This window comes from Hyperolius riggenbachi, chromosome 12, assembly GCF_040937935.1.
Source record: "Hyperolius riggenbachi isolate aHypRig1 chromosome 12, aHypRig1.pri, whole genome shotgun sequence".
Taxonomy (NCBI): Eukaryota; Metazoa; Chordata; class Amphibia; order Anura; family Hyperoliidae; genus Hyperolius; species Hyperolius riggenbachi.
This window is the reverse complement of record NC_090657.1, coordinates 177,033,132-177,058,187: the sequence shown is the minus strand read 5'-3', so window position 1 is coordinate 177,058,187 and position 25,056 is coordinate 177,033,132. Positions and strand designations below refer to the sequence as shown.

The 25,056-nt window shown below is 46.4% G+C and overlaps 1 long non-coding RNA gene across 1 annotated transcript in view; it reads left to right on the top strand.

The window, feature by feature from the left end:
- The first annotated feature begins 332 nt into the window (after positions 1-332).
- Positions 333-25,056, top strand: part of LOC137541371 (uncharacterized) — a 135,105-nt gene continuing 110,381 nt past the window's right edge. Inside the window, exon 1 of the long non-coding RNA XR_011025137.1 lies at positions 333-371. This is a non-coding gene — a long non-coding RNA (uncharacterized lncRNA). The remainder of the gene's footprint in view (positions 372-25,056) is intronic.

The following is a 25,056-nucleotide window of genomic DNA, read 5'->3' as shown; positions in this document are numbered from 1 at the left end:
CCTAACCCTAACCGCCCCCACACACAAACTACCTACCTGATACCTAACCCTAACCGCCCCCACACACAAGCTACCTACCCGACACCTAACCCTAACCCCATACACAACCCTAAACCCCCTCCCCCCACACAAACTACCTACCTGAAACCTAACCCTAACCGCCCCCACACACAAGCTACCTACCTGACACCTAACCCTAACCCCACACACAACCCTAAATCTCTGGTTATTACACAAGGGAGGAGAGCGCACGTCTGCGGGGATGTCGGGGAGACATTAGTGGTGGATGCAGGGGATGCCTTATTTTTATGTTCAATCTAACCCCGCCCACTCCTCATCACTTCCTGTCAGGTGTTTATAGCAGAGACCAGGTAGGTCAATGGAATATCTGAAGTGTATATAGTTGATTTTTTGTTTGCTGAAGTTTGGATGTGTCATGGAAGCAACTATCTTTATCACCTACGTCCCTGGCTGTGCACAGCATGCAATTATTTTCTCATCAGATTGACAGGAAATCTTCTGTTGTTGGATGATTGATTACCAGCATGTCCAATCTGCTTCCATTCGAGAAAGGGATCGATTCTGAGATCTATACTGTACAAAATCGATCCCTTTCTCGATCAAAAGCAGATTGGACATACTAGAAATTCTCAACTTTCCAGTCGATCTGATGGGAATATTGCATAGTGTGTACCACGCATTATACTCTTAGCCATAGCCCCTGAACAAGCATGCAGATCAGGTGCTCTGACTGAAGTCTTACCTGCATGCTTGTTTCAGGTGTGTGATTCAGACACTACTACAGCCAAAGGGATCAGCAGGACAACCAGGCAACTGGTATTGCCTAAAAGGAAATAAATATGGCAGCCTCCATATAACTCTCACTTCAGGTTCCCTTTAAGGGGCCAGAGCCTTCTAGTCCAGAAGGTGTTAAAGGGAACCTGAAGTGAGAATGTCTCAAAAAGTTGGGAGGTACATGTACCGGCATATTGTCAAATACTAATATATTATGCCAACAAAAATCCAATCGTTGTCTATATTTTTATGTAATGGATGTCATATGGCAAAGCAGTTAAATCTAATTTTTTTTTCTATATACTGTATATGGTTAAAAAAAAAATGGAAGCACATAAGATCTGGGGATAGTCCACAAGATGCAAATACTTCTGAATTGATGCAGGAATATGCAAATGTATGCAGCTTGGAAACTGAGCCAATCAAATCTTGCTACATTGAAATTCGATTGGTTAGTTTTCAAGCTCATTGTGCATCTCTAATCACATCTGAATGGAAAGAAAATCATGCTAGATAGGCCAAAAACAGGCCTTTGGGGATTACTGCGTTAGCACGTCTTGGATCCGGCCAAGCAGGAAGTGACGTACACTTCCTGTCTGGTAATCGATGACGTGCGTGGAAGCATATTGTTAAAATACTCTTCCGCACATGCAAGGCGCAGAAACCTGTGGCGGGTTTTTTAAATACACGCTCGTCGCCATAAACTTACATGACTTCCGATCCGCCGCACGGTAACGTAGGTATGGAAGCGCGTTAGGGCACTTCCATTGCAGCGTACAGCAACGTGTGGAGTGTGAACTCCCCTATAGACTTTTATTAGGGTGCGGTGGGGTTACCGTACCGCCTCAGTGTTAAAGGGCCATGAGGCTACGTTCACAGTGGTGCGTTGTAATGGCCGCTTTGTAATGTGGCTTGCCGCAATGCGTGGTGCATGGGGCACACCATACGGGCTGCCGAAATGCGCAAGACAGCGCGTGCAGTGTGAACGAGGCCTGCGATGATCACAGGGCGGCGGGTGCTGTATGAAGGGGTGCGGCATCGTAAAGCACTGCATGCAGACAGTGCATTACCAGTAACAGTGAAGCATACTTTATGTTGATTGTATTTGCATTAGCGCCTACTACTACTAGTGCCCAAATTGTCCATTAGCTGCAGGCGCCCAAATATCCTGCTTCCAGCAGTGATGTACTTCCTGTTATGGCGGTGAGAAGGGCTCGCGGTAGGAGCTGGGCCAATGAGATGGAATACAGGAGATGGTTTGGTACCCAAGAACCACACAAGAATACACTTCCATTTTCCCATTCGATTCTCTGTAGGTTCGATCACTTTCATTGGATGGGAATAGATTCCTTTAAATGTTCCATCAATAGAATTTAGACAAGAAAAACCATTGAATGTTACATTTGGACAGGACTGAAAATCTAGATCTATCAGGCTGTGTATAAAAAATGCTTTTTTTTTTAAAATGCATCATTTTTTTATATGTAAAAAAAACACAATGTAAAAAATGCAATGAGTCGGTTACGCGTTTTTAGCAACGCGACAATGTGCCTGCCGGGCCCTTAGGCCATCCCTAGTTATAAGGCCTCATTCACGCTACTGCGCTGCCTTGCGCATTTCGGCAGCGCCTATGGTGTGCCCCATGTAAGAACGTCAGAATTGCATAGACAGCACTTCTGACATTCAGATTATATGCGCTGTGCAGCATTGCGATGCGCTATCACACTGCTGCATGCATTGTCAGCAAAGCGCAGCACAGTTCCCAGTCACTGTAATGAATGGGATCAGCAGTGCATCACACGGCAATGCAAATGGTGTGCGATCGCTTGCATCCCGAACACACGGTCTTCTGCGTTGCCTAATGTGAACGATGCCTTACCTGTATCAGAAACAAATGAGATGGGATTAGCTGGGATCAGGCTTTGTTAAACCTTCCTGCCTCTTTGTGTCTTGTCTTGGGAGCGTAGTTTATAATTTATGCGATATTTCCTGAACGCGGCGGTGATGCTGTGCGGATTCACGCAGGAAGGCGATTTTGTTTCCTGGAATAAAGTTTGTGGAGGTGGGCGAGGGCACGCGCCGGTCCCTTCATGTGTCTGATGAGCAGTTTGCTAATTAAAGCTGTTGGCACACAAGACAGAGCCGGGTCCGCTGCCTCCTAATGAGGATGTTGTAGGGTGATTTAGGTCTAATTTTCTGCTTAATAAGGCTGGTTAAAAAAAGCCATTTTCCTGGCACAGGAGCCCTGGAAGCTCGTTCATTAGGGGTGACAAGCCCCCCCTTCCCCCTCCCCCGACGCAGACGAATCCGCTGTTTAATTAATATTTTGTTGGGCAGCTCGTGTGACAGACGGGCGATGGATGTGGAAGACTTCTCAAGGACGCCGAGTTCATTAAACCCAGTTCTTCCGAGGTGTCCCTTTAAACTAACCTATCTCTTCATCGTGACATCCCAAGGTTCCTGAAATCGTCTCGCCCGCTTTCCTGGCGATTGGCACGTCCATAAATAATCATTAGGGCAAGAAATATTATTTGGCGTGAACGCGGACAACAATCGTACATCAAACGTTCAAGGGAATCCGTCTTCCGGGAGGGGCAGAGAGATTATTCCGCACTTTCGCCGCCAGTTACTATTTTACCACAACTGTAGGTCGTGGTTTGATTTTCTCATAATTGATTTTAAAAGTAACAATGTAAATTTTTGATTATTAGAGGACCACTATCAGGAACATTTAAAATACACGCATATAAGGTGTACATTTCTCCCATAGTAAAATGGACTATGTCTTTTCCCCTATGTTCCTGTCGCTTACATTAACCAGTAAAAAATCTGAGAGATCTGACAAGTTTTGATCTAGTCCATCTCCTCATGGGAGATCCTCAGTATTTATTTTATTTGTTACAAAAGCATTCCCTGGAAAGGATCTATACAAAGAGGCTGGCCAGCCTCCCCACTCCCTTGCAACTGTCCTTCAGGGACTGCTTTTGAAAATAAAGAAAACCCAGAAAATCCCCCATGAGGAGATGGGCTAGTCCAAAATGTGTCAGATTGTCACTGCCTACTGTAAGTGACAGCAACATAGGAAAAAAGTAATATATAGTGCATGTGCATGTATAATGTACATTTTATACATATGCACATGCATGCATTTTCAATTTACATTTTGTTTGTGACAGTGGTCCTTTAAAATGGACCTTCAAGAGGAACTCCAGTGAAAATAGTGTAATAAAAAGTGCTTAAAGGGAAGGTTCAAGCAAAAAAAAAAAAATGAGTTTTACTTACCTGGGGCTTCTACCAGCCCCATGTAGCCATCCTGAGCCCTTGTAGTCACTCACTGCTGCTCCAGTCCCCCGCTGGCAGCTTTCTGACCTCGGAGGTCAGGGCCACATTGCATACATTTTTACGCATTCCAGATAGTGCAGGAACAAAAATGTACGCGTTGCACCACTAATGTGTAAAAATGTATGCGTTAATGTTCCTGCACTAGCGGGAATGTGTAAAAATTTACGCAATTCGGCCCTGACCTCCGAGGTCAGAAAGCTCCCAGCGGGGGACTGGAGCAGCAATGAGTGACTACGAGGGCACAGGATGGCTGCATGGGGCTGGTAGAAGCCCCAGGTAAGTAAAACTCATTTTTTTTTTTTTGCTTGGACCTTCCCTTTAAGTTTTAAAATAATTATCTATAAATGATTTAGTCAGTGTTTTCCCATTGTAAAATCTTTCCTCTCCCTGATTTACACTCTGACATTTATCACATGATGACATTTTTACTGCTGGCAGGTGATGTCACTGGAAGGAGATGCTGCTTGCTTTTTTTGGCAGTTGGAAACAGCTGTTATTTCCCACAATGCAACAAGGCTCCCACAGTGTGATGTCAGAACCTCAGTGCTGCGAGGCGCTGACATCACACTGTGGGAGGGGTTTCACCACAATATCACCCATACAGCGCCCCCTGATGATCCGTTTGTGAAAAGGTTGTAAAGCTAGTGATTGGGATGAAGTGCAATTCTTGGTTACGGTTTCTCTTTAACTCTTGCACAGAACAGAAGGAAAACATAGAGAAATGCACCCTGTATGTATTTAGAGAGTTTAGCCTGACTAATTCCCCCTCATTACAAGTTGTACATTGATCACTCAGCTGTGTCAGTTGGCTGCTTCGGCAGAGCAGCTAATTTGAAAGCACAAAATGTTAACCTTATGTCTGCTTCCATGAAAGCAGGAAGTAGACACACTGCAGATTTGAAGTAGACGCAGACACTTGCAGGATTTGTGTCAGCTGCAACAAATAAATGTTTTTCTTTAAAGGTTATTATGCTGTTGCTTATCTTTTAGAGCAGAGAGGAAGTTCTGAGTTCAGGATCGCTTTAATAGTATTTAGTTACTGAGTGAAATGAATAATGTTGTTTATCATGGAACAACGGTACCTGTCAAGAGGTGAGGTATATATGAAAACAAGTGGAGGACCAGTTCCGTATGCGAATGTGTTGGAAGCAGAAAAAATGGACATGTGTAAAGATATGAGTGACTTTATTATTATTTTTTACTTATATAGCACCAACATCTTCCATAGTGCTGTACATAGTGCATAGATTCATGAGCGGTTCAGAACTTTGTAACATCAGAATCAGCAATACAAATACACACATAGCTGATCTGTGGTGTGAGACATCGCCAATACTGGTGCATGTTCATATGATAAATTACAGCATAATAAGAAACACTAGAGGGAGGTCCCTGCCCTTGCCAGCTTACATCCTAGGCGGTAGTAGGGTGGAGTTATTAGGGGAGGAGACACAGGGGTTAGCGAATGAGGCAGTAATTCTCCAATGCTACGTGTAGCAAATTATAGGCCTGTCAGTCCAGGTGTGTTTTGAGAGTACGTTTGAAGGTTTCCAGGCTTAGTGGATAATGGACAGGGTGTAGGAGAGAGTTCCTGGATGTGGGAGGGAGAGAAGGTGACCAAGCTAGAGGACAACAGGGACTCCTAGGAGGCGCAAAGGTTACAGGTGGGATGGCATCTGAAGAAATGTAACTAGTTGTCAAATTATATACGTATATCTTTGTGTGATAGGTTGAAGAGTTTAAACTTGATCCTTCGCGTGATAGAGGTAGCCAATGGAGAGATTGGCAGAGAGGGGCTGCCTCAGAGGAGTGGAGGGTGAGGTGGATGAGAAGAGCAGCAGAGGTCAGTAGGGATTAGCAGTGAGGGTCTGCATCAGAGGAGCAGGAGGAGAGGTGGATGAGGCGGGAAGCAGAGGTCAGTATTTATTTATTTATTTTATTTATAAAGCGCCAACATATTACGCAGCGCTGTAGGGATTGGCAGAGAGAGGCAGCATCAGAGGAGTGGGAGGAGAGATGAGACAGGCAGCAGAGGTCAGTAGGGATTGGCAGAGAGGAGCTGCATCAGAGGAGAAGGAGGAGAGGTGGATGAGGCGGGAAGCAGAGGTCAGTAGGGATTGGCAGAGAGGGTCAGCATCAGAGGAGCAAGAGGAGAGGTGTATCAGGCGGGCAGCAGAGGTCAGTAGGGATTGGCAGAGAGGGTCTGCATCAGAGGAGCAGGAGGAGAGGTGTATGAGATGGGCAGTAGAGGCCAGTAGGGATTGGCAGAGAGGGGCTGCATCAGAGGAGCGGCAGGAGAGGTGGATGAGACAGGCAGCAGAGGTCAGTAGGGATTTGCAGAGAGGGGCAGCATCAGAGGTGTGGGAGGAGAGGTGGATGAGACAGGCAGCAGAGGTCAGTAGGGATTGGCAGAGAGGGGCTGCATCAGAGGAGCGGGAGGAGAGGTGGATGAGGTGGGCAGCAGAGGTCAGTAGGGTTTGGCAGAGAGGGGCAGCATCAGAGGAGTGGGAGGAGAGATGGATGAGGCAGGCAGCAGAGGTCAGTAGGGATTGGCAGAGAGGGGCTGCATCAGAGGAGTGGGAGGAGAGGTGGATGAGAAAGGCAGCAGAGGTCAGTAGGGTTTGGCAGAGAGGGGCAGCATCAGAGGAGCAGGAGGAGAGGTGGATGAGGTGGGCAGCAGAGGTCAGTAGGGTTTGGCAGAGAGGGGCAGCATCAGAGGAGTGGGAGGAGAGATGGATGAGGCAGGCAGCAGAGGTCAGTAGGGATTGGCAGAGAGGGGCAGCATCAGAGGAGTGGGAGGAGAGATGGATGAAGCAGGCAGCAGGGGTCAGTAGGGATTGGCAGAGAGGGGCTGCATCAGAGGAGCAGGAGGATAGGTGTATGAGATAGGCAGCAGAGGTCAGTAGGGATTGGCAGAAAGGGTCTGCATCAGAGGAGCAGGAGGAGAGGTGGATGAGACAGGCAGCAGAGGTCAGTAGGGTTTGGCAGAGAGGGGCAGCATCAGAGGAGCAGGAGGAGAGGTGTATGAGATGGCAGCAGAGGTCAGTAGGGATTAGCAGAGAGGGGAGGCATCAGAGGAATGGGAGGAGAGGTGGATGAGGCGGGCAGCAGAGGTCAGTAGGGATTGGCGGAGAGGCTTCCTTGGAGGAGCAGCAGAGGTCAGTAGGGACTGGAGAGATGCCAGTCTGGTTTTTGGTAGACCACAGAGTAGGGTGTTACAATAGTAAGACCGGATATGATAGGAGCTTGTACAAGCATTTTAGTAGCCTCTTGTGAATGGAAGGGACAGATTCTTGAAATGCTTTTGGGATGGAAGTTGCAGGAGGCAGTTAATATGTGGTCTACATCAGAGTACAGAGTCCACTGACTACAAGTGACTTTGACAAGGGCCTAGGAGAGGGAAGGATGAAGTCCGGGTCCCCTCCGCACCTGAAATCACACACAATAGAAGGGCGGGGGGGGGGGGGGGGTGTTTGTCAGAGTTCCTCCTTAACATCTTGCGACCAGTCCATAATCTGGACATAAAAGGTGATCCAGCCTCAATTTACTCACAGAATTCCATGTGGCATTCATTACAGGTCTCCTTATTACTGTCATTAGCGGCTGCGTGGAGAAGCGAAGGTCAGGTGTCTCCTCTGATCCCTCATCAAACACGATAGTGTGTGTCGCCCGAGAATGGATGACCTTTACCTCCCCTTCCATCATTATCATCTCTCCATTCTTTTACGTGGTGTGTAATTCGGTACTAAATGCATTGCTGGCCTCATGAGAGATGTATACAGGAGAAATATTCCCTTTTTTATTGGCAACTACACCAGGTATCTTGCTAACAGACCCCCGCACCGCACGGTGCTCCTGTCATAGAGGTGCTATTATTATTTAGTATTTATATAGCAGTGACATCTTCCGCAGTGCTGTACAGAGTATATTGTCTTGCCACTAACTGTCTGTCCGAGGGGCTCACAATCTAATCCCTACCATAGTCCTATGTCCATGTATGTATTGTAGTCTAGGGCCAATTTAGGGGGAAGCCAATTAACTTATCTGTATTTTTGGGATGTGGGAGGAAACCGGAGTGCCCAGGGAAAACCCAAGACATGGGGAGAACATACAAACTCTGTGCAGATGTTTCAAACCAGGGACCCAGCTCTGCAAGGCAAGAGCGCTAACCACTACGCCACCGTGCTGCCAGATATTAGGAATACACCATCTATACCATGTGCAGTGCTGCCCATAATTATTCATACCCTTGGCAAATTTTGACTTAAAGAGGAGCTACAGCCTAAACAAACATACTGTCATTAAGTTACATTGTTATGTTAATTAAAATGGTTAGGTAATATAATCTCTTACCCACCCTGTTTTAAAAGAACAGGCAAATGTTTGTGATTTCATGGGGCAGCCATCTTTTTGGTTGAAAAGAGGTGACAGGGAGCATGAGACACAGTTCAAACTGTCCTGTGTGCTGATCACCCCTCCCAGCTGCTAGGCAACAAGAACAACAACAACAACATCAGAAATCAGGACCACAGCATCAGGGGAAAAATGCCCAGGCAATTTTCTTTGATGGGACGGAGCTTAGCTTCTAAGCCGCTAAAAATTAGGCTTGAGTATAAAAAACAAAGTTCTGATGCTGTGCAACTGTTAAAGAGACACTGTAACGAGAAAAACGCCCCCTGGGGTATACTCACCTCGGGAGGGGGAAGCCTCAGGATCCTAATGAGGCTTCCCCCGTCCAGGGCCGGTTTAAGCAACAATGGGGCCCCAGGGCAAAATAAACCTGGGGGGCCCCCCCAACATATACCCCGGAACAAAAATCGGCATTAAGAGACCTTTTTTGCAGCTGGTATAGTCAGGGTGTGAAGCCCCAATCGGTCGGAGCTCCACATTCTGGCTATTCCAGCCTGCATGGGGGACAAGGGATTAAAAAGTTTCAGGAGGGGGGACCCCACAATTTTTTTTTTTAATTCCCACACTCTAAACATAAAAAAAAAAAAATTTGGAAAATAGGAAAAAATGCCAGGGATCTTCATACAGCCATATTGCGGCTGTACAGCGATCCTTGGCCAAAGCGCTGCTGCTGCGTATAGACCCCCTGGAAACCCCGTCAGGAAATTTATTGCGCTTTCGTTTGATGCATGTAAAATTACACTACCGTTAGGTTTGCTACTAAAAGTGACATTTACCGCATTTAAAAGTATACTTTTTTTCCTTCGAAACTTTAAAATCGATTTTCTCAAAAACTATAAGGTCTTTTTGAAAAATTGTTTTTTTCCTCTTATTCCTAATGATCTCCTTAACATACCCTGCAAATTTAGGGTTTCTCGCATTTGAGGTGGATTTGCTATTAACCATTAAAGTCGGCAGGTTTTTAAATGTGTTTTTTTTTTCCTTTGAAACTTTAAAATCGATTTTCTTAAAAACTATAAGGCCGATTTTGAAATTTTTTTTTCCTCTTGTAGCCACTGGGGGCCCCTACAAGCTCTGGGGCCCTGGGGCAGCTGCCTCCTTTGCCTTAATGGTAGCGCCGGCCCTGCCCCCGTCCTCCTCTGTCCCACGGGGGTCTCGCTGCAGCCCTTCAAAGCCGGTGTGACATATCCGACAATATTTACCTTTCCAGGCTCCAGCGGGGGGCTGTTTTGGCTCTTCTGACGGAGATAGGTGGAAATAGTTGATTTCCGTCCGGTCCGCTCTACTGCGCAGGTGCAGGAGACTTGCGCCTGCGCAGTAGAGCGGCCCGACAGAGATCGGCTATCTCCGCTTATCTCCGTGGGAAAAGCAGATACTGCGCCTACGCTGGAGCCACGAAGGTAAATATTTACATCGCCGCCGTTTCGGGAGGATTTTCGCCGCCACCGTGGGACCGAGGAGGACGGGGGAAGCCTCAATAGGATCCGGAGGCTTCCCCCACCCGAGGTGAGTACCCCCCAGGGGACGTTTTTTCATTACAGATTTTCTTTAAAGGAGTTATCCAGGCAATATAAAGAAAATAAACGCTACTTATCGGGGGCTTCCTCCAGCCCCGAGCTCCCAGCATGTCCCTCGCCGCAGCTCTGCCCGCAGCCGTTCGCCGCAGGTCCGTCCCGGTCCCCGGCGATGACGTCAGAGTGACCTCCAGGTTGCTCTGTACTGCGCCTGCGCGAGCGGCGCTGTCAATCACCACCACGTGGGCCGGAGCGGACTACGCAGGCACAGAACTACTGTGCCTGCGCAGTCCGCTCCGGCCCACATGGCAGTGATTGACAGCGCTGCTCGCGCATGCGCAGTACAGAGCGACCTGGAGGTCGCTCTGACCTCATCGCCGGGGACCAGGACGGACCTGCGGCGAACGGCTGCGGGCAGAGCTGCGGCGAGGGACATGCTGGGAGCACGTGGCTGGAGGAAGCCCCCGGTAAGTAGCGTTTATTTACTTTATTTTTCCCGGATAACTCCTTTAACCACTTGATGACCCATCCTTTACCCCCCCCCCCCCTTAAGGACCAGCTCTGTTTTTTTGTGATCTGTGCTGGGTGGGCTCTGCAGCCCCCAGCACAGATCAGGGTGCATGCAGAGCGATCAGATCGCCCCCCCTTTTTTCCCCCCTATGGGGATGATGTGCAGGGGGTCTGATCGCTCCTGCCTGCCTGAGGTTTGCGGGGGGGGGGGCACCTCAAAGCCCCCCTCCGCAGCAAAATTCCCCCCCTCCCTCTCCTACCTGTCCCCCTGTCCCCCCTGGTGATCGGGGCTGCACACAGGGGCGTAGCAATAGGGGGTGCAGCGGTAGCGACCGCATCGGGGCCCTTGGGCCAGAGGGGCCCCGAAAGGGTCCTCCCTAAACGACTGTATTAGCTCTCTATTGGTCCTTTGCTCATAATAATCACTTCTATAGATACTTTGAATAATGGTAATCATTAACAAGCTGTTCCTCATCCCCTTCTTGCACCTCTGACACTGTAGTTGCCATTGGCAGGTTTTGGTGCACCGCATCAATTGTTATGTATGGAGTGCTTGGGGGGCCCCAATGTAAAACTTGCATCGGGGCCCACAGCTCCTTAGCTACGCCACTGGCTGCACAAGACGCTATCCGTCCTGTGCAGCCTGTGACAGGATGTCCTTTGTCACATCACGGCGATCCCCGGCCGCTGATTGGCCGGGGATCGCCGATCTGCCTTACGGCGCTGCTGCGCAGCAGCACTGTTCAATGTTTTCAATGGAGACAAATGTCTTCTGCGTTTACATTTAGTCTGCGAGCCGCGATCAGTAGCTCGCAGGCTATTCACGGAGACCCGCTCCGTGATCTAACAGGAAACGGCCGCTCGCGCAAGCGGCCTTTCCTGATTAATTAGGGAGGCACCTGGCGATGCAGATGTGCGTCTCTGGTCCTCCAGCTACCACTTTGCCGCCGCACGGTATGAGTGTGCGGTCGGCAAGTGGTTTAAGAAACACCAAGCCTTTTCAGTGCTGCGGAGTAGAGTTTTAGTCTGGAGGTTCACTTTAAAGTTACTTTTATTCAACTAGCAAGTAATTTTTTTGACGGGAAAATACATCGGTGTCTCCCAAAAGATAATAAGACGATGTACGATATGCAAGTCTCTGATTTGCCAAATTGCCAGTCATGGTCATGTGATAAAGCAGGATGTGATCAAAACAAATCAGGACTCTGCAAATCTATCAGCTGATCAAACTAATCACATGATTCTCCATGAGTTCTCCTAGACATTACCATCACTACCTACCACCACCTTCCTATCAGTAGAATCTACCTATCATTAAAATCTACCTATAATTACATGTCTGTGATTAGGAACTATAACAATTTCTGTGTTATTAGTATAAGAGAGGGTATTCGTATATGAAAAGAGGGTGTGACTTGGGGGGTGGGGCCTGTGCAGAGGGGCAGAATTTAGCACGCCAGAACTTCTGTATCTTTAGGCTCCTGAGCTGTAAATCCGTCCCTGGGCTGGCTGCATGGCACTTGCAAACTGAACAGGAAGTGAATTGAGTCCTTTATCGCCTCCGAATCCCTACAGCCATGCATGGCGTATCTATGGCGATTTGCAGCACGGGTGTTCTTATTGGGGGACATGCTGCTTATTTAGGTTATTCATTATCGGAGCCCCAACTGTTTGCTAATTTGAGACCCATTTTTCTTAAAACTGTCCCTGGATGAATGGGAAGGGTCTCACCTTGCAGTGCCAGCGTCCCAGGTTGCTATCCCAGCCGGTGCTTATATGTATGGAGTTTGAATGCTTTCTCGTCTTTGGGCTTTCTTTGGAAACTCCCAGAAACATTATGATAGGTTAACCAGGTTTTCCTAAAATCATTTGAAGTTCTTTTCTGAATGTGTTTGCTGTCTGCTGTATGGGGTATTAACCTCCTGAGCGATAATCCCGAGCTGAGCTCGGGGTATATCGCGCAGGAGGATTTCTCAGGCCCTGGTGGGCCGATTTGCATAATTTTTTTTTGTTACACGCAGCTAGCACTTTGCTAGCTGCGTGTAACTTCCGATCGCCGCCGATCCGCCGCCGCTCGCCGTGCAGTCCCCCCCCCTCCCCGACCCCTTGCGCAGCCTGGCCAATCAGTGCCAGGCAGCGCTGAGGGGTGGATCTGGACTCCCTCCGACGTCACGACGTCATCCCGCCCCGTCGCCATGGCGACCGGGGAAGCCCAGCAGGAAATCCCGTTCTGAACGGGATTCCCTGCTTACTCTGATCGCCGAAGGCGATCGGAGTGGGTGGGGGGATGCCGCTGCGCTGCGGCTATCATGTAGCGAGCCCTGGGCTCGCTACATGATTTAAAAAATTAAAAATTAAAAAAAATAGTGCTGCGCCACCTCCTGGGCGATATAATTGTATCGCCCAGAGGGTTAAAGGGATCCTTAATTGTAGAAAAAAATGGGTTTAACTTACCTGGGGATTCTACCAGCCGCCCTGTGCTTGCGCCGTCACTAAGCAGCGATCCCTGCAGAGACCCTCTAAAAAATGGGTTGAAACTCTATATTAACAGAAAAAAAGAATCATCCAATAATAAATTACTTATTTAGCTTACCTATCCTGTTGTTCTTATAGTGTTCGTTGTCAGATTTACCGTTTTTCTGTGATGCCAAAAGTGACATTTTTTTTTAACGCAGCTCAGTGTTATTTTCCCTCCCTAGTCCCTACTGCCACAGCTTGCTGTCCCGCCCACAGCACACATCACCTAGACAACAGGCTTACAACACTGTTCACATTCTTTAAAGAGAGGGGAGGATTCCATTACCACATCTGGTCATAGTGTCCTTATCTTATTGGAAATAGGAATCTTTCTGTTGTATGCATGCTGAGATAAGCTTGTTGCTGTAGCTAAAATAACTTCCTACAATCCTGCAGGCACAGTTCCTGTAGTGAGGTAAAGGCACCCAAACCAGGTAAAAAGGAAAACAATGGGGGACACATAATTTATTTTATTTTTTCTTTAAAAAAGGAGTTGACATATATTTTTAGGGCACTATTTTGGGGCATTTTTTTTTGTTTTTGGATGTTACAATTCCCTTTTAACTGGCTTCTATAATTAGAATAAAATGACTCTGAATCCCCCTTATCTGCATACCTATAGACCAGGCAATAGCGGCTCTGCAGTCTGAAGAATCAGGAAAACGAGGGGAAGAATATTTACTCATTACAGTTGAGCATATAACGTGATAGCAGACATTTTCATCGATGAGTAGAGATGCCAGGAGACGAGATCTGTTTTCACTGCCTCCAGCAATTGAAGACACAACACAAGGACATCGAGGTGAACATGACTGGAACCAAGAAGATTTCTCATGCATAAGATTAAGGCTATGAGAAATCCCTGGCTCAGAATATGTTAGCCGTGCCGACCTTGTGTTGTGTCTACTCGGCTGCTATGGGCAATGAATAGATATGTTTGGACAATACCTTGTATCTTGCCATCATCTGTACTCACTGTTTGAGTTGACTACCTGTTTTCTGAGGGTTGACTGGTGACTTTTAAGTTTTACTAAAAAAAAAAAATTTTGGGTGTAAAATATAACAAGGTGGACATGGTCTTGAAAATACATCTGTCATAGTTCACAGCTTTTCAAAGAAAGCAGACTGAATAAACAGAAGCAGGGCCGTTTCTGGGTAAGGCATAGAGATGAGTTTGAGACTGCAGGATTTTCGTCAGGGGTGCCACATTCTCTCCTCTCGCACCTGCACTTGTTTCTCCTTTCCAAAAGCAGAGGTTGGCATAGGGAAGCTTAGGGAATCTGGCATATTTACTTACTACAGAGTGGGCCATCTACATGGATACACCTTAACCACCCTGGCGTTCTATTGATTGCGCCAGGGTGGCTGCGCAGCACTATATTTTTTTTTTTTGTTAAATCATGTAGCTAGCCTAGCGCTAGCTACATGATAGCTGCTGAGCAGCGGCATCCCCCCGCCCCTTCCGATCGCCTCCGGCGATCAGAGCAGACAGGAAATCCCGTTCAGAACGGAATTTTCTGTTTGGCTTCCCCCGTCGCCATGGCGACGTCATCGACGTTGTGACGTCAGAGGGAGTCCCGATCCGCCGCTCAGCGCTGCCTGGGACTGATTGGCCAGGCTGCGCAGGGGTCTTGGGGGGGGGCGTGCTGCTACGTGTCGGGTAGTGGCGGATCGGCGGCAAACGGCGGCGATCGCGTCCAACACACAGCTAGCAAAGTGGTAGCTGCGTGTTTAAAAAAAAAATTGTGAAAATCGGCCCAGCAGGGCCTGAGAAATTCACCGCTGCAGTAATGGACAAGCTGAGCTCTTCATTACCGCCAAGGTGGTTAATAAAATGGGAATGGTTGGTGATATTAACTTCCTGTTTGTAACACATTAGTATATGTGAAGGGGGAAACTTTTCAAGATGGGTGGTGACCATGGCGGCCATTTTGAAGTCGGCCATTTTAAATCCAACTTTTGTTTTTTCAATAGGAAGAGGGTCATGTGACACATCCAACTTATTGGGAATTTCACAAGAAAAACAATGGTGTGCTTGGTTTTAACATAACTTCCTACAATCCTGCTGGCACTGCAGTTAGGCAAAGGCACTCAAATCAGGTAAATAGGGAAAAAAACGGGGGACATAGGACTTTTTTTTACCCTGTACTTTGATAAAGTCTTCTCTATTGTCCTGTGGTCAGGGGCTGATGTAGAATTTTTGCCGCCTGAGGCAAACTTGAGAGGATGCCGCCCCCATCTCCCCGATAGATAGTATAATTGCCCCCAGTATAGGTAGCCTGGAGGGGGTAGCAGCCAGGAAAGTGGGCAACGTGCACAGTGGTGGGGAGGGGGGTCGGACCGCACCTCACTTGGGGCTCCCCGTCCGCTCTGCCCCTCCAGCTATGAGCGCAGCTTGTGTCAGGCGGGGGGGGGGGGGGGGGGGAGGTAATTACTCACCTCTTCCTTCTGCGTCCCAGCGCTGCGTACCACCGCTCATCACTTCCTGCAATGCGGGGACCGTAGGAGGACCGGGAAGGCTCTACAGGACCTTCCCTCTCCTTACATGATTATCAGTTTTTCATATCACTTCAGACTCACTTTAAATATTATTACCCCTCCGACATGTAGTTTGGGGTTTGGCTATTCCCGGCACCTGAAATGACAGTGATTTGGAAAGAAATCCCGCTGCGCCGCTGTGTTCTTTATTAAAGTTACGGTCTATGGCGACGCCCAAGTCATGTGCTGCGTTTCGCAGATCATGGGGCGAGATGCCTAAACCTGACAGATTCCCCCTCCCCCCTCCACTGATGCCTAAACCTAACTGATCCCCCTACCAATGTCCAAACTTAACTGAACCCCCACTAATGCCTAGCGCGTCCCCTCTGCCACAAACCTGCCAACAACCATGCCACCTTCACCGCTATACATAGGTGCCCATGTTATTATCGGCAATTAAGCAAAATTCAGGTGGGTGCCGGCACCTGTTATCTTAATTGCCAGTATTAGCATGGGCACCTAGGTGTGTGCGCGGGGGGGTCAACTTCTGCGGCGTCTGTGTGGGTGTCTTCATGGATTACATCTTTCCACTGTTGAGGCTTCTAAGAGGTTGGCACAGACTCAACTCTTTGAGAAGACTGCAGCCTGAAAGCACAGACCGTCTGATACAGGAAGTGGCCAGAGTCTGGGCTTCTGATCATGTACTTTTGAAGTCATTCTTTTTCCTTTTTCAGCAAGCAGAGGAGCAATGACCAACTCTGCTGCGCAGGGGCTAAAGTCTGCTACATACATCCAATTTTGATAGGCCAATTTAATCACTTCCATGTAGTATGAGAGCTTAAAGGACTTACGAGGCGAATTTTAAAAAAAAAGTTCAGTACCTGCATGAAATTTGAATGCACGGAGCACGCCATCCCCGACCTCCGTGCAGTTCCGCTGGGTCCCCGCTGTTCAATTGCCCTCCGGACCGGCTCCCGACCCCACAGCTGCGCAGCTCTAGGGCCTCCCCCCGATCCACGCTACAGGCTGTCTCCTGTGCGTGGATCGGGGGGGGGGGAGGGGGGGCAAGACCCTAGAGCTGCGCAGCCACACTCGCGTCTATGCGGACTGCGCAGCCGCGGCAAACTCCGGCGGCCATTTTAGAGGAGTCATGAGAGCCCGACCCGGGCTGTGGGGTCGGGAGCCGGGTCGGGAGCCGGCCCGGGAGGCATTTAACAGCGGGGACCCGGCGGAACTGCGCGGATGACGTCCTCCGTGCATTCAAATTTCATGCAGGCACTGAACTTTTTTTTCTTATTCGCCTCGTAAGTCCTTTAAGGTGGACCTGAACTCTTGCACAGGTCAGAAGGAAAACGGAGAAAAATGCACCCTGTATGTATTTAGAGTTTTTAGCCTGTCTAATCTCCCCCTCATCCGTGACTAATCACAAGTGTAATTCGATCTCTCAGCTGTGTCAGCTGGCTGCCTTAGCAGAGCAGCTAATTTGTAAACACAGGATGTTTACCCTATGTCTGCCTCCATGAAAGCAGGAAATATACACACTGCAGATTTATTGTAGAATTTGAATCAGCTGTAACAAAGAAATGTTTTTTTCTTTAAAGGTTATTATGTTGTGGTGGCTTATCTTTTAGAGCAGAGAGTAAGTTCTGAGTTCAGGTCCTTTTTAACTGCACTGTTCATAGTATTCAAAATCCGTTGGCCCTGATGCTACATGGAGGTGATAAAATTGCCCAGGCATTGGCCAATCAAAATTTGATGTGTGTACCACGTTTGTGGCTTTATGGGGTATTTCAAAGTACACATTTGCTTTAGAAACTCCTAAAAAGCAGCACACATGAGATGAACAGGTCCTCTTGTGGGTTCCCCATCTTCTCGGCGTGCAGGGTGGTGAGGATCGAACACGTATAATGTGCCAGCTGCCCGGCGGCAATGAGGAAGGAGGATATCACCCGGCACTACCACCCAAACGGCAAACGGCTGGAATAGGAGCTATGAGACCCGGGGAGAGCGTTATAGGGAGCGACAAGGCTGCTTCGCGTCACAACCGATCTGTCTGAGCACTGGGGAGGCAGGAGTCTCTGCGCACAATACTCACTGCAGGCAAATTCCATCTCAGAGCAAGACAACCTCCCTGTATGTGTGAGGAGCCAGTGCCCAAGGAGTCCTCTGTGCAGAGCCACCACACTAGCTGATACTGAAAGGAACATGTTATTATCATGAAATACTGAGCCTAGCATTACACCCCACCAAAGCAGGTGACTGGGGGCCAGCGGGGCTTCGGGAAAATGGCTGCCGCAAGGACCGCAATGTTAAAGAGGACCTGAACTCTTGCACAGGACAGAAGGAAAACGTAGAGAAATGCACCTTGTATGTATTTAGAGAGTCTACCCTCTCTAATGCCCCCTCATCTGTGACTAATCACAACTGTAATTTGATGTCTTCTTTGTGCCAGTTCAGGAATCTTCTCTGCCATGGCAGAGCAGCTAATTTGTAAACACAGTATAACATACAATATACATATACAATATGTCTGCTTCCAAGAAAGCAGGAAGTAGACACACTGCAGATTTATTCCAGGATTTGTATCAGCTGTAACAAACAAATGTTTTCCTTTAAAGGTTATTATGCTGTTGCTTATCTTAGAGCACAGAGGAAGTTCTGAGTTCAGGTTCGCTTTAAAGAGGAACTGTAGTGAAAATAGCATACTGAATAAATGTTCATTGATAGATTATTTAGTCAGTGTTTGCCCATTGTAAAACTTTCCTTACCTTGATTTACATTCTGAAATTTAGCACAGTCTGTGACATAGTTCTGGCAGGTGATCTGTACGGAATGTTCGTTAGGGCTGGTGCACACTAGAGCGGTTCTGTAGCGTTTTTAAAAATGCTTGGGGATAGAAAAAGGCTTGGGTAATGTATTTCAATGGGCTGGTGCACACCAGAGTAGTTTGTTTTTTCCCTAAACGCAAACTCGGGGCTGCAACATTTTTTAGATTTCTGAGGCGTCAATGTTAAAGTATAGGAAAAGCTCAAACCGCTCTGAAAAACGCTAGATCAGAGCGTTTTTCCAGGTGTTTTTTCGTCACAGTAGCTCTTCAGTAACATCTTTACTGTGACAATATATGAAATCTGCTACACAAAAAACGCTCCAAAAAACGCTAGGCATGTTTAGAAAACCTCTCTATGCATGCCTAGAATCGCTCTGAAATCTGCTTCAAAAACCTCTAGCGTTTTGCAGATTTGCTAGAGGTTTTTGGTGTGCACTGGGCCTTACTGAGAGTTATAGCACAGAGGGAGATACTACTTGCTTGGCAGATGGGAAAAGCCGCTATTTCCCACAATGCAACTAGGTTCTAAGACCGCAAACTGTCAGGAACATGGTCATGACATCACACTGTGGGAGGGATTTCAGTCACCACAATATCAGCCATACAGAGTCCAGACCTCCCTGATGATCTGTTTGTCAAAAAGGTAAAGATTTCTGGTGGGAAAGGGAGTATTTGCTACTGATTGGCATGAAGTTCAGTCCTGGGTTAGAGTTTCTCTTTAATTGCAGTTAAAGTGGTTCCCTGTGGGTAATTTAGGGGCCCGATAAATATAGCGGATACCAGTGGAGGAGGGTGAACAGCAGAGGCGGCGCTAATATCAAGTAAGGAAAGGGTTGGGTTCAGCGATAATAAAATATTGTTAAAAATGACTCATCTTCTACTACCGTATTACCCATTTTTTTTCATTTTGGATAGTGTGGAATTGGAAACTTTTGGGGAATTTTATTCCTGTCTGTATTCCTGTTAGGCCTGGAACCCACTACAAATCGCTATCGCTAATCGCAATCGCTAGGGATTTGAATGAGCATTTGTAAGCGATTTCATGAGTGTTTTCTGGCAATTTTGGTAGCGATTTTAAAAAGTGCAAGCGTTTTTTCCAGCGGTAGTGTAGTGATTAGCGTTTTTAACTCTGATTGGTCCTTTGTATTAATTTTAATTTTTTTTACAGTGTGCAGTAATTTAAAACCGCTAGCAAAATCGCTCTGTGTAGGTTTTAATGAGCGATTACGCCAGCGGTTATTTACTTTACATTGCAGAGACGCTAACGCTAACGCTAAAAATGCTGTATGTCCTGCGTTTGCGATTTTGGTAATTGCAATCGCTCCAGTGGAATTTGGCCCATCCATTAACATTAGGTGAGCGTTTAGGTAAATCGCTAGCGTTTTGAATAAACGACCCAAAAAAATCGCTCTAGTGGATTTGAGCACTTATGCTGGGAATACACGGCTCGATATTGAGCCATTAAGATGGTTCGATAAAAGCTTTCCGACATGTCCAATTTCCCGCTCGATCGTTTCGCTGTTCAATTCTGGATTGAAGTGAATTGAAAAAGTTAAGAAAAACGAGCGGAAGATAAGAGAATTGACTGCGGAAGCGAGTGGCGAAACGATCGAGCAGGAGAATCGAGCGGCAGAATCGAGCCGTGTATTCCCAGCATTAGAGCGTTATCTCCCTCCGTTGCCTGGACCTCCCTGCAGCTTTCTCGATTTATTATAAGGCAAAAAAATTAGTCAGTAATATATTCTAGACAGGGATTCTAAAGCCACATACACACATCCAATTTTGATAGGCCAATCAGTGGACGACTTTACGTCTTCCAATCTTCCATGTAGCATGAGAGATTAACTACACAATCTGTTCATAGTACTCTAAATCTGTAGGATCTCATACTACATGGAGTTGGTAAAATTGGCCAATCAAAATTGAACGTGTGCACCAGGCTTTAGACTTTCCCACTCTACAAAAATAAGTATTATTTGGCCTTAAACTATAGTAGGGATTGTCAGCTCCTCTGAGGACAGTCAGTGACATGACTATGTACTCTGTAAAGTGCTGCAGAAGATGTCAGTGCTATATAAATCCTACTAATATAATATAATAAATGGGAAAGTTCGGATGTTTGGATATTTGGATGTTTGGATGTTTGTTACTCGATCACACAAAAATGGCTGAACGGATTTGAATGAAATTTGGCACACACATAGTACATTACCTGCAATAAAGTATAGGATACTTTTTATTGCATAACCAAAAAGGGGGCAGAGACAAATACAAATTTCACTGGAAAATGTAAACTGCAGCCATTCTTACACTGTTAATGGTAGGGTTCTCAAACTTTGCACAGTTGGTCGTTTGGTGACTGGGATTAATATTCAGAAAGGTGGGTGGAGTCTATAAAAGCCAATCAAAATGAACCTATTGATTTTCAAGGGGAATATTTACATTGCTGCCATTCTTGCACTGTTAATGGCACAAGCCTCAAACCTGGTACAGTTGATTATTGGGTGACTAGGGTTCAATTTCAGAAAGGGGTGGAGCCACAAACAGCCAATTAGATTTGTTTCATTTCAATGCAAATTATTGATGCCAAAGATCACAAACTTGGTAATTGATTAATTGTGTGTTAGGGTTAGAAAAGTAGGCACAGCCAACACCAGCCAAATACATAAGCGGGCAATGCCGGGTCATAAGTGGGCGGAGACAAATACAAATTTTACTGGGAAAATGTAAACTGCAGCCATTTGTCACGGACGGTTGCGGGGCCGCAGACGCGTCCTGGAACCGCCCGTGAAGAAAACGCGATCGCACTCGATTCTCTGCATTGATTGCGCTTCAAATCACTAGAATCTGGATTGATTGTGTAGGAGCAGCTGAGTCTTTTCTCAGCAGAGAGATAGCATCAGCTTAACTGCAGGATGGCTCTTTTGATATGCTAATGAGCCTGGGCCAGGCCTGTGTCCAAGAGGATGTTTGTTCTCAATTACCTCCATTTGGTGGTCCTTTTCATACAGGGAGATCCCAGGAAGCTAGTCACAGCTTGACACCAGCCAGCCTGGCTCCAGCCTTACCAGGAAGAAATGAATGTACTATATAATCTTTTGCCCATTTACAGAATACAATAAATAGGGTAGTTATGAGAGTGGTATCATTGGATCCGTAGGGTCATGCTGAATTTCTTGATACCAGTCGAGAGGGGCCCGGGGCCCCTACAACCCAGGTATGAATCTTCTCAGGAACCTGATCCGCTGCACTAGCCGTGTCTGATGTCATATTAATCTGTATTTTCCAACAAGTATGAAGCTGTTACCCCCCTAAATATAACGTGTATGGTTCAGGAGTTACAGCATTTCATAAGTTTAGCCCTCAAATCTCTCAGAGGGAATGAACTGTCATTTGTTGGTAACTCAGAGGGGCCGGCATTGCCACACCCCCAAACCAGCTTCATCAAAAGCACATGGCCAGCAGGCGGACATCAGTCCTCCCAATTCCATCTCCCTGAGAGCACCTTGCCAGCCAGAGGACACAGGGCTGGCGGCCATCTTGGCTAAGCTAAAGCAAAGGACACATGGCTAGCGGCCATCTTGATTGGCCATCTTCTGTAACCTGGAACAAAGAATTCTGCTGAACTTGAAACCAAGGACTTGATGATTTTCCCACAAAAGGACATATTTCCACAAACCCTAAGTATTTTCTCCCTTTTATTTTTTATACTGGCTATTACTGTTTTAATAATTGTTGATTTTAATAATTGTCTGTATATATTAATTATTTATATTGCGTGAATAAAAGACTTTATCAAAGTCATTCACTGTCCGCTACCCTGCTTATCAGCCGCACAACTGAACCAGACCTCTGGAGAGACGCTACTACTATTGTTTGTTGTTGGCTAGACAGAAGAGAGTGTGTTTAACCGTTTTTATTCGCAGGACTAGTCAGTCAGCGGGCTCCTCGGGCCCATGGTAACCGAGGTGGTGGCAGTTATACCCTGAATCGTGTGTAAGTTGTAATCACCCATATCTCACAGGCTCCCTTCTGGTTTGTCTGCGGCTAATTTCCAACGGTTCCTGCGCATTGACTGCGACCAGAGTTCGCACGATCTGTTCGCTGGCACCGTTTAGAAGGCCACTTGCGGTCAGCCACCAGGGCTTCCTGTGACACCATTCTTACGCTGCTAATGGTAGGGTTCTCAAACTTTGCACAGTTGGTTACTGGGTGACTGGGATTAATATTCAGAAAAGTGGGTGGAGTCTATAAAAGCCAATCAAAGTTAACCTATTGATTTTCAAGGGGAATATTTACATTGCTGCCATTCTTGCACTGTTAATGGCACAAGCCTCAAACCTGGTACAGTTGATCATTGGGTGACTGGGGTTCAATTTTAGAAAGGGGGTGGAGCCACAAACAGCCAATTAGATTTGTTTCATTCCAATACAAATTATTCATGCCAAACACAGAAAAGCTCACAAACTTGGTAATTGAGTAATTGATTAATTGTGCGTTAGGGTTAGAAAAGTGGGCACAGCTAACACCAGCCAAATACATAAGCGGGCAACGCCGGGTCATAAGTGGGCGGAGACAAATACAAATTTTACTGGGAAAATGTAAACAGCAGCCATTCTTACACTGTTAATGGTAGGGTTCTCAAACTTTGCACAGTTGGTTACTGGGTGACTGGGGTAAATATTTAGAAAAGTGGGTGGAGCCTACAAAAGGCAATCAAAAATTACCTACTGATTTTTCAGGGAGATTTCATTGCTGCCATTCTTGCACTGTTAATGGCACAAGCCTCAAAAGTGGTTACATAGTTACATAGTTATTTTGGTTGAAAAAAGACATACGTCCATCGAGTTCAACCAGTACAAAGTACAACTCCAGTCCGTCCCCCACATACCCCTGTTGATCCAGAGGAAGGCGAAAAAAAACCCACAAGGCATGGTCCAATTAGCCCCAAAAGGGAAAAATTCCTTCCCGACTCCAGATGGCAATCAGATAAAATCCCTGGATCAACATCATTAGGCATAACCTAATAATTGTAGCCATGGATGTCTTTCAAAGCAAGGAAAGCATCTAAGCCCCCTTTAAATGCAGGTATAGAGTTTGCCATAACGACTTCCTGTGGCAATGCATTCCACATCTTAATCACTCTTACTGTAAAGAACCCTTTCCTAAATAAATGACTAAAACGTTTTTCCTCCATGCACAGATCATGTCCTCTAGTCCTTTGAGAAGGCCTAGGGACAAAAAGCTCATCCGCCAAGCTATTATATTGCCCTCTGATGTATTTATACATGTTAATTAGATCTCCTCTAAGGTGTCTTTTCTCTAGACTAAATAAACCCAGTTTATCTAACCTTTCTTGGTAAGCGAGACCTTCCATCCCACGTATCAATTTTGTAGCTCGTCTCTGCACCTGCTCTAAAACTGCAATATCTTTTTTGTAATGTGGTGCCCAGAACTGAATTCCATATTCCAGATGTGGCCTTACTAGAGAGTTAAACAGGAGCAATATTATGCTAGCATCTCGAGTTTTTATTTCCCTTTTAATGCATCCCAAAATTTTGTTCGCTTTAGCTGCAGCGGCTTGGCATTGAGTACAATTATTTAACTTGTTGTCGATGAGTACTCCTAAGTCCTTCTCCAAGTTTGATGTCCCCAACTGTATCCCATTTATTTTGTATGGTGCTAGACCATTGGTACGACCAAAATGCATGACTTTACATTTGTCAACATTGAATTTCATCTGCCATGTATGTGCCCATATAGCCATCCTATCCAGATCCTGTTGCAATATGACACTATCTTCCTGAGAGTTGATGACTCTGCACAATTTTGTATCATCTGCAAAAATAGCAACATTGCTCACTACTGCATCTACTAAGTCATTAATAAATAAATTGAAGAGCACTGGACCCAGTACAGACCCCTGTGGGACCCCACTGCTAACAGTCTCCCATTTTGAGTACGATCCATTGACCACAACTCTTTGTTTTCTGTCCATTAGCCAGTTCCCTATCCATGCACACAAACTCTTCCCCAGTCCTTGCATCTTCAACTTTTGCACCAGACTTCTGTGGGGAACAGTGTCGAAGGCCTTTGCAAAGTCCAAGTATATCACATCTACAGCATTCCCAATATCCATATTAGCATTCACTACCTCATAAAAGCTGAGCATGTTAGTCAAACAGGACCTGTCTTTAGTAAACCCATGTTGATGCTGAGAAATAGGATTATTTTCTACTATGAAGTCATGTATAGTATCTCTTAGTAACCCCTCAAATAGTTTGCATACAACTGATGTTAAGCTTACAGGTCTATAATTTCCTGGATCAGATTTTTTGCCCTTCTTAAATAATGGGAAAACGTGGGCTGTACGCCAATCCACTGGGACTCTGCCAGTTGCAAGAGAGTCACAAAAGATAAGACAAAGGGGCTTAGCTATAACTGAACTTAATTCCCTTAGGACCCGAGGATGCATGCCATCCGGGCCAGGTGCCTTGTCTATTTTTAATTTATTTAGTCTTGCCTTTACTTCTTCTTGCGTTAAGTATTTAATATTACAGTTAGAAGATTGAGACTCTTCTGCCTCTGTAATTTGCAACAGTGCTGTTCCCTTTGTGAAGACAGAAGCAAAGAAAGCATTTAATAACTCTGCCTTACCTTGGT